The following is a 17,500-nucleotide window of genomic DNA, read 5'->3' on the forward strand; positions in this document are numbered from 1 at the left end:
GGCTATGCAAATGTTACGATACAAAACAATGTTTAAGACCTGACAGCCTCAGGGTGGTCACCCCTAACTTTTTGCCTGCCTCCCTCCATTTTTTTCATACTGTTTTTGCTGGTTTTAAGACTCTGCGCATTTTACCATTGCTAACCAGTGCTAAAGTGCATATGCTCTCTCCCTTTAAACATAACAACATTGGATCCAATTGGATTATTTAATTTACTTATAAGTCCCTAGTAAAGTGCACTATATGTGCCCAGGGCCTGTAGATTAAATTCTACTAGTGGGCCTGCAGCACTGACTGTGCCACCCATTTAAGTAGATCCTTAACCTTGTCTCACACCTGCCATTGCAAGGCCTGTGTGTGCAGTTTCACTGCCAATTCGACTTGGCATTTAAAAGTACCTGTCAAGCCTAAAACTCCCTTTTTCTACATATAAGACAACCCTAAATTATGCCCTAAGTAACCCATAGGGCAGAGTGTTGTGTAGGCAAAAGTCAGGACATGTACTTGTGTAATTTACACGTCCTGGTAGTGTGAAACTCCTAATTTAGTTTTTACACTGCTGTGAGGCTTGCTCCCTTCATAGGCTAACATTGGGGCTACCCTCATATACTGTTTAAGTGGTAGCTGCTGATCTGAAAGGGGTAGGAAGGTCATATTTAGTATGGTCAGAATGGTGATACAAAATCCTGCTGACGGGTGAAATTGGATTTAATATTACTATTTTAGAAATGCAACTTTTAGAAAGTAAGCATTTCGCTGCACTTAGATCCTTCTGTGCCTTACAATCCACGTCTGGCTGGGTTCAGTTGACAGCTCCCATGTGCATTCACTCAGACACACCCCAAACACAGGATACTCAGTCTCACTTGCATAGATCTGCGTTTTGAATGGGTCTTCCTGGGCTGGGAGGGTGGAGGGCCTGACACTTGCATGTTAAAGGACAGTAGCCTGCGCTCACACAAAGGACTACCACACCCCCTACTTATCACGGTCTGCAACCAGGCTTCTTACCTTTGGCTGAAGAACTTGAAGGGGTCCCCCACTAGAGGCACCAAACGGGGTGCATGGACTGAAGAAGCATCCTCCCAAGAGCAGTCACTGAGAGGATAATCCTTCCAGTGGATCAAAAACTGCAGTTTGTTCCGAAAAAATTGTGAATCACAGATCTCTTGCACCGCATATTCAGGATGGCCATTCACAGAGAGGGGAGGAGGACATTGAAAACATTGGTGGTACGGATCAGGAATTAAAGGTTTTAACTGTGAAACATGAAAAACTGGATGAACCCTCCAATTGTGAGGCAGCCGTAGTCAAACAGCCACAGGATTCAACAACTGCAGTATCCGAAAAGGACCATAAAAACAAGGTTTGAACTTGTTTTGAGGAAAACAAGATGGTAGAAATGTATAGGAAAGCCATACTTTGTCTCCTGTTTGAAGCGAAGGTGCCACCTGACGTTTACGATCCACCTTCTTCTTTATAGCCTGTTTGGAAGCCAATAGCGAAGTATTGAACAGGCCCTGGATATGGCGGATTCCTCGTGCAAATGAGGTAACTGCAGGAACAGTTGGAGATTGACGAGGAATAGTGAAAAAAGCCTTAGGATGGGAACCATAGGTGCAATAAAAAGGTGTTGCTCCAGTTGCGCTATGCATAGTATTTTTGTAGGAAAATTCAGCAAGAGAAAGGAAGCCTGACCAGTTACTTTGAGTGGCATTACAGAATATTGTTGAAGTTCTTGATTCAAACGTTCAGTTTGATCTTTGGTTTGTAGATGAAATCCTGATGAAAGTGATTCATCAATGTTCAATAAGGCACAAAAAGCTCTAAAAAACCTGACACATATTGTGGTCTTCGATCAGAAATAACCTCTTGTGGAAGGCCATGGAGGCACAAAATATCTTGCATGAATATACGACTCATTTCAGGGGCTGTGGGCAATTTCTTTAAGGCTGTGAAATGCGCCATTTTGGTAAAGGAGTCCACAGTCACCAAGATGACATGATGACCTGAAGAGGGTCGTAGAGAATATATGAAATCTTTGGACAGGGTACACCATGTGCTGAAGGAACAGGTAAGGGCATCAATGACCCTGCTGGTTTGGTTCGGGGTATTTTAGTTTGAGCGCATACAGGACATGCTGATAAGGAAGTTTCAGTATTGTTCTTAATGGTAGGCCACCAAAAAGGACGTAAAAGCAGTTTGTGGGTCTTTTTAACTCCTCGATGCTCAGCTACAGGAGAATAACAACACATCTTTAATGCCTCGGTTTGTACCTTCTTAGTAGGTAGGAAAAGAGTGTCTTGATAATAGAAGTAATCTTGATGCTTTTGTAGTTGAGGAGTCAATTTATTCCACTCTTCAAGTGGAAGAAACTGGTACTCAGATTTAACACGATCAAGAAACGACTGAGGGGCAGATGTAGGTATATTCCATTTTGCGACTTGCAAATTTTGAGTCAGAGCGACTCGCAATTTGTGAGTCGCAAATTGGAATGTAGGATGGTGTCCCTGACACCATCTGTGACTCGCAAGGGGGTCGCAAAGGCCCACCTCATTAATATTAATGAGGTGGGTCGCAATTTGCGAACCCCTTGAGACTTGCAACACTCTCAGGGATGGTGGCCTGCTGGAGACATAAATATAAATTGTCACTAGACAGATTTTCAAGAGTAGTTGACAGGAAGGTAGGACAGAGCACATGGCGAGCACATGGCAGCATGTGGCAGAGAAAATGGCTGCCATGAATACAAAATGGATTCCGCAAAATGTTCACAATAGTTGCTAAATACAAGATGTCTTCTGCTAATGCTTAATCTAATCGCTACTAAATTACAACAGACGACCCTTTCAGCATTAGCTGAAGACATTCGTCTTTCTGGGATAATCTAAATATTCATCTTGTATATTTATGCTCATCATTTCAGGTATTTCCTTATCTAACATGTGTTGTGCTTTCATTTCTGTAATACTTCTTTTGGTAGGCATACAAGCAGTAATACACATGGAGCAGAACATTGGACCACACGGAATATAGATACAGCATGTGAAAAATATTGCAATCATTACACACAGGATAGTCAGTAGTTTCCAGCCCCAAGCGGAAACAAGAGCCCAAAACCATCCAGAAAAAGTCCAAGTACCAGTCTCTGTGTGAATTTCAGCAGCAATTTTATGCAATTTAGATATTGCATCATATACTGAAGGTGAGTGATCTGGAATTAAAACACAGCAACTTCTACCGATAATGCGACATGCACCACCTCGATCAGCTTATATCACATCTAGTAGTACCATACGATTTTGGAGCGCTACAATCCTCGCAATTTGGAGCTCCTCGGTAATATTCCCAAGTGCCAGAGCTGCCTGATTGGTAACAGCTTCCACAACCCTAGTCAATCGTCTCACTTTCCTACTATTTAACGCAGCACCCACAAAGGAGAACAACCCTAAATTAAAATCAACATATTGTTGCAGGCTAGTGTCCGTTTGGTCTACCTTGTTTGTACTTATTGTCCTTTTATATCTATTTTTAATGATGTCATTGAACAGTTTAAAATCTCGGTGATATGATGCAGGTGCCAAAAGCACAGGGAGTAATAGAAAAGATACATAACACACACCTGACCACCAAACAGGTAGTTGGTAATATCCATAGTTACCACAAACAAAATATGTATTATGTGAAGCTGTAAAACTACTATTATTTACACCCTCAATAGTTAAAATCAAGGTACAATCGCTTATCCCCACTGGAATTCGCCCAATGCTACGTATACATAAATCTGCTTTAGTTTTTGTAACAGAAATCACAAATTGTTCTTTCTTGTCAGAGACTCTTATATTTGTGAAGACACATGGTATTGAAACATTGTCTGGTTGATACTCTTCCCATTCCCATTTAGTTCCTTTGGCTTGGGGATACCCATCTTTGTCTTGGTAGCATACTTTATTAAGGCGAAAAATAAGTCCGCCCTCTGTAAGTTTTCCAGATGCAAACAAAAGCGTATACCAAGCTTGACAAGAACCATTGTGTGAAAAAGGAACAGGAATGAAAGGTGTTCCTCCTTTCTTTTGATGCACAGGTATCATTTCACATACCCAACAGTTAGTAGTATTTGTAGCATTATGAGTATAATGCAACATCTGAATGAAAGTATTATTGAAGTACGATTGACGGTGCTTCTGCACATGATAGGGAAGCGTAAAGTAATAGTGATCCTCTGGTACTGGAGTAGTGGCAACAAAAAACTCACGAGCAGGAGCCTTCTTTTCAACAAACCAGGTGATTATTGCTATAACCACCAAAACAACAACAAACCCCATAGTACTAATGATCACTTTGTTATTCATTTTAGCAACAGTGATAATCGACCCTTCCAGTAATTAATTAAAAACAATCGTTGGAGCTCTTATCCCTGGGCAGCCGCTGATTTCTTCGCCACGGGCCAAGACGGGTGTCACTACTCTAATGCATGACTGATCCCCCCCGCTTGCCACATTGGCTCTCCGTTTCACTAACCCAGGGTGGTAGCTCAACCAGTTTTCTCTGGCACCGCAGATTCTTTCCTCGGTCTCAAATTATATCGCAACACCAGAAATCGTATAGTCCGGGAAGAACTCTGCAGATTTGTCAGGTGATATACCATGCCCTTTCTCCGTAGTCAAGATCTCTCGATGATCGGTCAGCACAGCAGGTTCCACCAAGGTAGGTAGCACTCTCTTGCAGTGAGTACTATGGACCCAATTCTTTCGGTTTGTCACTCAAACTGCTGTCCTTGTCGCAAGGAGCACCTGCTCTGGGCATCGCCACCTTGGTTCCAAAGTGCTTGATCTTTCAAAGGACTTAATCATCACCTGGTCACCAGGTCGCAGTTCATGGCCTTCATCTGTAGATCTATCAGGAAGTGCTTCTCGAACCTGTTGATGAATAGAAACCAAATTGTCGGTTAACTGTGCCAAATAATAATTCATCAGGACACAAGGTACATCATATACAGAATTTGGCTTAGGAACTCCCCAAATGTTCATTGGCCTTCCAAATACTATTTCATAGGGGGTAAGGCCTGTTCAAGAGTGTGGCACTGACCTAATAGACAATAATGCCAACGGTAATGTATCCGGCCAAGTTAAAGATGTGAAAGCCTGTATCTTTGCTAACTTCAGCTTCAAAGTAACATTGTACCTTTCTACCAACCCTGCTGATTGTGGGTGGAAAACCGCATGGAACTTCTGTTTGATCCCTAATCCTTTCAGGACATACTTAAGAACTTCCCCAACAAAATGAGGTCTGTTATCATTCTATAAAAGTCTACAAACACCAAACCTAGGGTAAAATTCTTTCAAAAGCACCTTCGCTGTGGTAATGTCAGTATTATCCTTTGTGGGGTACGCCTCTATCCATTTACTGAAGGCACATACCACCACCAAGACATACTTTAAATTGTTGCAGCGTTAAAGCTGAATATTATCCATTTGTAGAACTTTGAAAGGTGCAGTTGGTGTAGCAAACCCTCCCGCAGGAGTTTGTGTCCCTTTTCCAGGATTGTATTGTAAACAGATCAAACAAGACTGTACTACTCTCTTAGCTGTACTGGAAATTTCAGGATGCTCCCAAACTTGCATAAGCAACCTCGTTATTGTTGAAGCTCCAACATGTGCCATCTCATGTGCCATCTGAACCATAGGTTGTACAAAAGCTATAGGCAATTTCCATTTATCCATCTGCTTATTCCGCCAACGGCCCTCATCATCCAATTCTCCTTCTTCAGACCATTGCTCACGTTCTTTCACAGAAGCAGATTTCTGTATGTGTAATACGTCTTGTCTAGCATTATGCCAACGTTCAGCTTGTGACTTCACTACATACATAGAAGTAGTACTTCGCTGCATCACAGTCTCATGTGCTATGCGGTCGGCAAGTGCATTACCTTGCCCTCTCTTATTGGTCACTCTCTTGTGTGCACTACATTTCACAATAGCTATTTTCTTTGGATATGTAAATGCAGTCAAGAGGTTATGCACTAATTCTCCATGCATTATTTGCATTCCGTGGGATGTGAGAAAGCCTCTCTCCTTCCAAAGCAAACCAAAATCATGAGCCACTCCAAAAGCATAGCGGCTGTCTGTATAAATGTTCACACAGAAGTCAGTACTAAGCTCACATGCTTGTGTCAAAGCTATTAGTTCAGCTGCTTGAGCTGACTTCTGCGGTATACGAGCTGTCTCCACTACCGTGTGTATTGTGGTGATTGCATATGCAGCTGAGGTCGTACCGTCTGGCAACTTCAATCAAGACCCATCAACCAACAATTCCCCGTCTACATCTGGAAGGGGCGTATCTTGCAAATCAATACGACTCTTTGTCTGTTCTTCGGTAAGGAATATACAATCATGTGTTTCTTGTGACTGAGGCTGAGTCACCGGATATGGCAACAAAGTGGCTGGGTTTAGTGTTGCACATCTCTTCAGAGTAATGTGAGGAGCCAGCAATGTCAATTCATATCCTGTCAGGCGAGCGCTAGTTAAATGTTGCGTCTTTGATTTAAAAGAGCATCAACCGCATGGGGTACTAATACCAACAGCTTATGTGACAAAACTATCCCTTCACTCTGACGTATTGACACAGCTGTTGCCGCAACTGAACGAAAACACCCAGGCAACGCTCGAGCGACAGGATCAAGTACTGCTGAAAAATATGCACAGGGACACTGCTTATCGCCATGTGTCTGTACTAAAACTGACAATGCACATCCATCTTTCTCATGTACGTAAAGTGCAAAAGGCTTTGTGTAATCTGGAGTACCTAACACTGGTGCTGAACAAAGGGCTTGTCGTAGCTGCCGGAAAGCAGTCTCATATTCATCTGTCCATGGGAGGGGCATTGGAGTATCTTTAGTCAAAAGTGCTAGCAAAGGTTTGACAATGTGTGAAAACCCTAATATCCATTGCCTACAAAAAGAAGTAAGACCAAGGAATACACAAACATCTTTCTGAGTAGAGGGTACTGGTGTGTCTAAAATTGCTTGAATACGATCTGATGTCAGTGCACGGCCCTCCTTAGACAAAAGGTGACCTAAATAGGTTACCTTTGGTCTACAATATTGCAATTTCTTTCGTGACACTTTATGATGGTGTGAAGCAAGAAAAGAAAGTAAGGACAAAGTGCACTTTTCACATTGCTCAGGGGTATCAGCTGCCAACAAAATATCATCTACATATTGTATGAGAGCCACACCTTCAGGCAAAACAAAAGAATCAAGTTGTCGTTTTAACGCTTGACTATAAATACTAGGACTCTCAGTATAGCCTTCAGGAACTCTGCAAAATCTAAATGATTGTTTATTCAAAGTAAAACCAAACTAATATCGGCTGTCAGGATGAATAGGGATCAAAAAGAAAGCATTCTTCAAGTCTATCACAGAGAACGTAGTTGCTGACGGGGGAACCAAAGTAAGAAGTGTTGTGATGTCAGATACCACAGGATATTGTGGTACCACAATCTTATTCACTTCTCGTAAATCAATAATGAATTGGAAAATCCTAGTATCAATATCCTTTTCCAGAACAGGAAGAATCGGACTGTTACAAACATTATACAGAACTTCCTCAACAACTCCAACTGCAATAAGATCATGCACAATTCGTGTGAGTGCTTCTTCGCCCTCCTGTGAAATTTTGTATTGAGGCAAACGTGGCAATACAGCTCCCTCCTTGACACTAATATGTACCGGTGGAATAATTATTTGTCCCACATCAGTATCTGAAGTAGCCCACAAAGTACTAGGAAGTGAAGCTAATGCAATATCCTCTTTAACAAGACAAACTCTTTCCATCACAGGATGATTATCATTCAAAATAACACGCACCCCTTCAGGAGAGCATCGTATTGTAGCCCTGAAATACTTGAGCATATCAAGACCCACAATATTGTCTGGTGTATTTGGAGAAAGCAAAAATGGACATGGAGCAGTAAATTTATCAACATGGAATGCAAGTGGTTGTGACAATGGGCTAGGGGAAGGTGTTCCATCGAAACCTATCGATGTAATGGTTAAGCCAGACAGGGGAGCCCTTGGAACCAATTGTTTAGACAAGGCGCTACAAGTAGCTCCTGTATCAACCAGAAACTGATCAGTAGAAACCAAAACATGTGCTGTAACATAGGGACCCCTCTGATCTACTGGAACGTCAACTGATTCCTTACCCCACCCTAGGCAATCCTATGCATAAGCAGAATCTTGGAAATCAGGCTGCACATAGTTAGACATCTGGTATTGGTTCCGTCTATCAAAAGTGTTAAACCCATCCTGCCCTCGTACATTAGCATCAACCCTAGCATGATCATTTGCGCTTCTTCTAGGCCCTGAATAGCCTGAGCGATTTCTCATTTGTCCCCGACCACGTGAACAGTGCTGAACACGTAGTGCTGGACAATCGGCAGCCCAATGCCCAAATTTCTTACAATATGCACACTGATCAACAGACAAATTCGAACGAGTGTAAGAAGAACCATAAGACCCACGTCCACCTCTATCACTACCTCTAAAAGGCGGACCATAAGCTTGAGCCAACATAACCTTTGTCTTTAATTCTTTAATCTTTTTATCCTCGCTACCTTTTGCTTCTAATTCCTGACGTTCATAATACTGAGCCATAGTCAAAAGAGAAACTGGAGTAGAGGTAGTCCATGAACTTTCACTAGCTTTTAGACTACTAGCTATTCCTGGTAACAGATTTGCGACATATTTATCGATGAACAAATGTCTGCCCATATCATCTGACAATAACTGGCCGCTAAAATCATGAAATGCTTCTTCAAAGCGTGTAAAGAAATCAGAGACCGATTCATCTGCCTTTTGCTTACAAGACGCTAAAACAGTCCAATATATCTTTTTAGGGGGAATAATCATTTTTAACTTAACTAATATGGCTGCAGGAAGATCTAGAATCAACTGATACGGCTTTTTCGTAGGTTCCCTATCCCCGTCCATCTGTTCTAATTCTTTCCATGATGCCCTAAAAACTACACAATCATCAATTTTACGAACAGTTCTCCACATATCTGGTGGTAATATAAATCCCCCAAAAAAATCAATGTCAGCCAAAGTCATAGTACAAGAACTAATTGCTCCGTCAACTTCCTCATAAAAGGCGGCTGGATTTTTCAGCGGGTCAGGTAATGCTGTTATAAGTGCCATTACATCTGCCCTATTCCAAGGAGTTTACACCCAATTATAAATAAAATAACCCTTAGCATCAACAGAAGTTTTATCATCACTTGTACCCAATCCTTTAGGAGGAACATACAAAGGCGCGGCCTCCCGCATTGGTTTCGTGTGAACTATCATAGTCTCATCTGTTCCAAAGATGGAAGCTTGCACCCCGCCAGTCTGAGATGTCCGTGCAACTACGTCCACAGTCCTTTTCTCCTCTTGCAAACGGACTGCCGCAACACATAATTTCACCAAACGCCTGATTGCATCAGCCACCTGGGAGAAAACAAAAAGACCATCACGCATTTGCTTATGATCAGCTGCTACATCATCAGACTCTAACTCATCAGAATATTTCCGAAATAGTTCAATAACTTCTGTGCCAAATGCCTCAGTAAAATATAGCTGCTCCTTTTCCATCCACCCTTTCATGTATCCTAAAAGTTCAGAAGCAGAGACAACGCTACGAATTGCTTTAAGAGCAATAGATCTAAGCTCAGATGCACAGTCAGCAGGCAACATAGAGCGACTGTCTCGTATCTTCTGTTGCTCCTTACCGGAGACCTCAGCTAACTCATGAGGGGCAGAATGAACGAGATATGGAGGTGGAGAGCGAACTAATAACAAAAAATCATTGTGCGGTTTATTAAGGATAGAATAGATAGGTTGCCGAACGGTGTAAGGGCCAGTTACCTGTAATTTACGTTCTTTCTCTTCTATCTCCCTTAAGTAATTTATTTCTTTCTTTCTCATTTCCAATGCTTTCACGTATACATTCTTACGCTGCTCTTTCTCAAGCAAGGCTTGCTCATGCTTCACTTGTTCACGCACTTCTTTCTCCCACATTCGTACACAGTCAAACATATTTTGCCTAGACCTTTGCTTACACATTCATTGTTCCACACACTCAATCTTTCGCAAATCAAATGACCCATGCATAGGCCAACGTAATGCAGGATCCGCACGAGTGTATTTATTCCATAATGTGCTGTACATTATAGAAGAAAGACCATGTTTAACATACATATCTCTATTGGGTGTCCCCTCTGGGGGTGCCGGTGGCGATTCTTCCAGTCTCAAATTGGTACCATTACAAAACCAACACATCCTACGAAGTGCGCTAAAAACAGGCATGCCTAAAATAGTGCAGAATAAGCAGTATTATAATCAAAGTAGCACTTAAGGTGCCGTTCAAATCAAAATTAAATTGGAGAAAATTCTCCTCATTACCTGCCTATATAAATTGCAATTTATATATCAATTCAAAGGACACAAATTGTCTAGTCACCCAAAACAAGAGAGCCACAGTAAGTGGTGAAACAAAGGCATCAAAACCCACAGCAAGTGCCGTAAAATGGCTCTTACCAATCACAGGGCATCCAGGTTCCAACTGCCAAGTTCTAAAATCGACCAAATGGTCACTGCACGACGAATGAACAAAAAGGATCTCAGTCGAGGACCGGCGCCACCTGGATGGTCAAATCAGAAAGAAGGGAAAAACGCAGTGGTTGCCAAGACTCGGGTCTCCTCAGGCATTGATCGTACGCAGCGAGATCCCAATCCTTCGTCGTGACCAATCCATCGGGCGTCCGAGTCGCCGATGAGTCCCTGTTCGGGCGCCAATTTGTCGAAGTAAGCCTCAGCAAGGCCTACTAGTGCAAGGGGTTCGCCCTTCTCTGCACAAAGTCCTCAGACGATATAGGAAGAAGTTGGCACAGAAACTGAAATAAAAGACAAAGTTTATTAAACCTCATGAGGTGGTACTACAGTTCAAACAGCACCCTTCGGTAATGTTTGAAGTAGCACACTGAACTAAGAGAGCATGGTCCTTTTATACCCACACAGGGGATAAAAGGACGTGGTACAATTATAGAAGCAAGACTTATATACATATAAGGTCATATGGAAATGCACAGTCGACAGGTAGGAGGGGCTAACAGTTTTCAAGGACTAGTAGACATGTGGAATCACGTCCTCCTGGATCCAATTTGGGCCTAGTAGGCCCTGTGATACACAATGAAAATACAGGCCTGTTTCTGTTGAACACCTTACAATGTTGAATTAGCTAGGCCTTGAAGAAATGTCTATTGTGCTTGAAACGCATTATGTTGCAAGGCTTGCTAAACTGACGGCCATCACAAGACACCACTGCATGCTAGCTTGCGAAATCCTCACTGCTAAAAGTACTAACGTATGCACTTATGGTTCCTCTTTCTCTACATATAGATGTATCACAAGACATTTGATTCAGAGGACATTGTGCAAGCTTCTTGTCTATGATTCTAACCCTTATATGGAGCATCATGTGTGCTATATAGAAAAAAATGAATCATACGTCAATATCAAGAACCAATGAAATATGTTAATGTGTCTGCGGTTTAATGCTATAAAAGATCATGCATTACTTCCCTGAGCAGACTGTTTGAGATGGATTTAGGCTGCTCAGTCTCCATGTACGTGTATTTCTTATTATGTCTTATTAGTTCTTATTAAAAGTTATCTAAGGAAGAGCGGGCTGGTCTTGGTTTGTTTCCTGAATTGTCTGGATCTGAAATACTCCGACTTGGCTGCGACAGACACATTACTGTCGGTTACTAATTACTAACAGCTGCAGACCTTACTGGGCATGTGCAAAGTGGGAGATGCTAAATATAACTTGTCACTAGACAGATTTTCAAGAGTAGTTGACAGGAAGGTAGGACAGAGCACATGGCGAGCACATGGCAGCATGTGGCAGAGAAAATGGCTGCCATGAATACAAAATGGATTCCGCGAAATGTTCACAATAGTTGCTAAATACAAGATGTCTTCTACTAATGCTTAATCTAATCGCTGCTAAATTACAACAGTGTTACACTGCCAAGGGATTGCAGTCACAGACCTCAAAAGAAGCACTGGGTTAGCCCGCTCAAACCAATCCTGTCGCTTTTCTCATGCTGAAAACAGTATGAGAGAAGCTCCAGGACTGGCAAGGTTCATGTTGACTTTGACTTTTATAGGAAGTCAACCCTGGTGGCTCATAGCAGACCCTCCTGCCTCATGGCTCCTCTTGGTGAGTAAAAAAATATGTGTATTGATTATATGGTGCAGAGTTTGGCCCAAGGCAGGAGGACTTCTTAAGGGCAAATAACCTCTTGTGTGATAGACTGCTGTTGCTTGACTCTGAGCAAATGGATTGATGCACACCACAAGCAGAGCCCTGCCTTGGCTGAACTAAGATGGTGGCCACGTGGGCTGTCGACAGGTGGACCTAAGTGACTCTGGGCGTCCTCCCCTTAGCAGTGACACAGGGAGAATCCTTGTGGATCGAGATCCTAGTCTTTGCTACACTCTGCCAGCAGATGTGGCCTCAAGGATCCCACCGCTGTGCTGGGGCTGTGGGGACCAGAGGTTCACTGTGAATGAGTGTCTCATCCTGAGGTGTCTTCTGGAAACTACTGGAGGAACTTTGGCACTTATCACAAAAAAGAGACTGCACACATGGCACACCTCCTACAGTGTTCTTTGGCATCCATTGGGCTCTAGTTTTTACTACAGACTGCGCCCGCAGTGCCCTGATTCAGACCTGCATGCCCAAGTCATTGGTTTGCTGCACACAGTGTCCGCAGCCCTTGGTGAGGATCCCGGCATAGGAGGCCTGCCATCCAGACCATGAGCACACCGTATTGTGCTGTCTGACTGATGGAGTCGCTGGCCTGCAGCAGGGCTGCTTTACCTATTGAAGGACTCATGTTGTCCCCTTGTGCCCAAGAGTTTTAGGCAGGCTCATGGTCTTTGAGATGTCAGAATAGGTATAGAGCCACCTGCTGGGGTACAGTCATGCTGCATTGATTGACAGGCTATACACGGAATACCCTAATTTACTCTCTGCCCTTCTGGGGTCACTAGTGTTTGCCAGCAGAATATGATGATTCTCTGTGGTGTGGTCTATTTCCTACCTTTCAGTAGCACCCACACTCCCTCTTAGAATGAACTTGTAAACAGTTGCCATCAGAGCTCAGGCAAGGCCCATACTTTCTGCTGGAGTGGCTAGTATCAACGCGTTGTTCTACTGGCACAGATGATTAACTAAAGTGAGACATGGTGAAAGCCAAGCCTCCCAAATGGGTTGCAGATAAGCTATTATTGTCTATGTGGCAATGGGGTACGGGATAGAGTACGACAAGTGGTGAGGCCTGTGTCTAAAAATGCCATTGCTGTGCAGTCTGTACCCAGGGTAAGTGACGGGCAGCAACTAAAGTGAGAGCCAGCAAGGGAAAGATACTAAGATGCCGATGTAGAACCCACACAGTACTCCATAAACCATAATTTGTGCCCCGAATCAATGAGAGGCTATTACTGAGGGATACCTGGGTGTAGTTTAGCAGTGCTCCTGGTGCAGTAAAATAGTTTGAGGTTAAGTGTGGGTTAAGATTACAAGATACAGGTCTTCAGCGCACCAGTACAGCAAAGCAGTAACCTTGTGCAAGATCTCTGTCGAACTTGTGATATCATGATACCGAGCTTTTACAAGGCCCTGGTACAGAGAGGAAATAAAAGTCTTGCCTTTTTTAGAGTTACAGTATACAGAGCTTTAGCAGTGCTCTTGGTGCGGTGAAGCAGTGTGATAGTGTAAGAGCTCTGTCTAGCTTGTGATCATGTGATACAAAGCTTTAGCAGGGCCCTTGTGCAGGGAAGCAGTGTGGGAGCATAAGAGCCTTGCTATCAGTTTTGGATGGGTGCCAATGAAATGTGAAGTTTAATGTAAAATAATGTTAGCTAATTCCAGGATGTTGTTTTTGTACTTTTTCATGTAGCACATTACTCTTGTACAGTGCATATTTTGAAATGAGAGGCACCACTTGTTTGCAAGATTGAGCAGGCAGTGAACCCACGAATAACTGCCTACTATTAAAAGGGAAAATTCTACTTTTCTTTTCTTTTTTTAAACACATCCTGTTTTACTTTAATAAACATGGGCAGGATTTGTTTTTTAAAGATTGCTTTATTAAAAGCAATCACAGACATGGTGGTATTTTGACCCAAGCAGGCTGCCTTCCCTTTGACGACTGCAATTCCTAGTGAGCTGTAAATTGAGACCTACCTCATTAGCATTCATGACATAGGTCAATTTGCGACCCACTGGGAATTGTTATTTTAAAAGTAAAAATATAATACATTAGAAATTGTGATTTCCAAATTGCCATTAGTTCAGGATAGCAACTTAGAAATCACAATTCCTAATGTTGATACTTCTAGTCCAAAGTTCTTAATATTTATTGGAACAGAGTAAACCCCAAAGAAGATAAATGTGTTTTCCACAGTTCAGATTTCTAGTTCTAGTTTTCACACTTAATTTAAATTGAAACTTATTTTGGGCCAACTATGTGCCAGGCCAGAAATACCAGATATCATATTTATATAACAAATCAAGCAGCTATCATATTCCAGGACTACAGCATGCACATTAACCTGTTATTTAAAACAGGAAACCCTTCTAGAGACAATGGATTTGAACATATTATTTCAAAATATAGTATAAGTGTGGCAAAGGAAACTGAAAGTGTGTTTTGAACATGTGTGTTGTCAACCCACTACAACCAGTGACTTTCAAAAGTTTTGATCTATGCATTTAAAACTGAATTTTGTTGTTTGTAATGGGAATACCTTTTGGAAAATGCATTTGCTCTTGGTATAGTGTACCCCTAGTTGTATTATAGAAACAAAACATGTAATCCTTCTAGATAGACAGTAGTATACATGCAGTATTCAGTGATGACCCATTTTCTGCAACACAGAGTGCAACCAACTGACAGCATTTCATAAAATTGTGACTTGTACTATCGTGATAGTACTCTGCCCACGTTTTCTACTGCTATTAAAATTTAGCATCTTCAAATCTGTATCCATAAAATTGATGTATATATTGGTGTATACTGTTGAATATGTATGGTAGAATTCATAATAATATATAAAACAATACTAATTGCCCTCATGTAAAGTTTGACATCTAAATAACATATTTGTACGATATTTCTGCATGTTTTAAATATGTCTCATCTTCAATTTACTGTTTATGATTCAAAGAAAAAATGCTACACCCTCATATTTTTGTTGTGGGATTACTCCACTTGTTGTTCTCTATATTTGCTGGAGTTGCTTTAGATGATTACCAGAAATGTCATTGGAATAAACAGCTTAGATAGGTGAGGTATTTTTTTATCACAAATACTCTGCCTTAAGCCTTCTTGGTACTGGAACCATAATCAAGATAAAGCTCCCAACAAGTGAACCTTTATTACTAAGGCCACAATCAAGGCCATTATTTGGGGAACCACCTTCACTACACTGGGGGTCATTCTGACCTCGGCAGTAAAAGGCCTATACCGCCGGTCAGAACTCCGCCATTCTACTGCCGCGGCAAACCGCCACGGTCATTCTGACCACCATCTGTGAAACCGCCAAAAACCCGACATCCAGGGAAGGCCGCCTCATCAGCGGGCCGCGGAAAACTGGAGATGACCAAACCTCCACCGCCACGCCAACACAAACACGCCCATGCCATTCTGACCCACCAATCCACGCGGCGGTCTTTCAACCGCGGTATTCCATTGGCAGTACACACCGCCGCGGTCAAAATACACACACATATACAAAACACTGCCACATTCGACAATTTGAAATACACACACCTGACACACATACAAACAACACTCCCACACATCCAATCAACTATAAAACACACACCCACATCACCCACAAACCCCTACGACCGAAGATCAGAGACGAAGGAGAGAGAGACACATCACAGAATAGAGAGCTACATCACACAGAGGCACACTACACCATCACACACACCACATAGAAGCACAAAGCACCACACACCAACACACTCATCACCATTTACACCACCCCACACCTCATCCACACCACCCCATGGCACCCCAAAGGCACCCACGGTTTTCGGACCAAGAACTCCGGGTCATGGTGGAGGAAATCATAAGAGTTGAACCCCAGCTCTTCGGCTCACAGGTGCAGCACACCACTATAGCCAGGAAGGCGGAGCTATGGCAGCGGATCGTGGACAGGGACAACGCGGTGGGACAGCATCCCAGAAATCGAGACGACATCCGCAACCGCTGGAACGACTTACGGGGAAAGGTGCGCTCGATGGTCTCGCGACACAACATCGCAGTGCAGAAGACTGGCGGGGGACCCCCACCCACTCCACACGAATTCACAGCATGGGAGCAAGAGGTACTAAACATCCTGCATCCTGATGGCCTCGCTGGAGTACACGGAGGAATGGACTCTGGTAAATACAATCTCAACTACTTCACCCCCCCAGCATGCTAACCCCCACCCCCACCCTCACCCCCAACCCCCATCACACATCCTCCCTGTGAATGTCTCTCCAGCACAACCCACCCAACACCAACCCCTGCATGCCACCACAAACTATGGACACCCATCACCTAAGCATGACCACTGCACATACCCCCCCCCCCCAAACACCCCCACAACACCTCCCCCAAGGGAATGACAGCACTGGGGGACAAGGGCACCCATAGATCGCACGCAATAGCACACACAGAAACAATAACCATACTCGCTTACCCCATGCAGGACCCGAACGCCAACACACCGGCCAGGAGGGTCCAGAAATGTTCATCCCCCCCCCGGAAGAGGCCCCCAGTGATGACAGCAGCTCTGTCGACCTGGAACCTGATGACTAGCCCGGACCATCGGGGACCTCTGGACAGTCGGTTCCCCACACACAGACACAGGCCACACCAGACCCAACCCCCTCTGGGAACAACAGCACAGCTCCCACCCAGCGGGCCCATGCCTCTGTCTCTAGGACAGGTCAATCAGCGGTGTGTCTGCCACTACAGGGCAACCAGGCTAACCCACCACCCCAACAACAACAGGGACCTGGGGGCAGTGGTAGTGGGCACACCGTCCAGGGGACAGAGGCCGGGGGAAACCGGGCAACTCGGAGGGCTGCTGTGCGACAGGGGGGGAGGAGAGGCCCAGGGAACCCACTCTCCAAGAGGCCCTCACCACCATCATGGCAGCCTACCACCACTCCCAAGAGACGATGGCGACGGTACTGGCCAGGTTCCAGGAGATCCAGGCACAGCAGGAGGAACGGTACATGGGGTTCACCAATCAACTCACCAACATCTCTACCGCTATGGGGAGCATAGTCCAGGCCCTCAACCGGATAGAAGACACGTTGCGGGACCATGTGGCACCACACATGGCCCCTGTCACTAGCCCGGACCAGGAACAGCCTACCATCT

The sequence above is a fragment of the Pleurodeles waltl genome, chromosome 9 (genome assembly GCF_031143425.1).
Source record: "Pleurodeles waltl isolate 20211129_DDA chromosome 9, aPleWal1.hap1.20221129, whole genome shotgun sequence".
NCBI lineage: Eukaryota > Metazoa > Chordata > Amphibia > Caudata > Salamandridae > Pleurodeles > Pleurodeles waltl.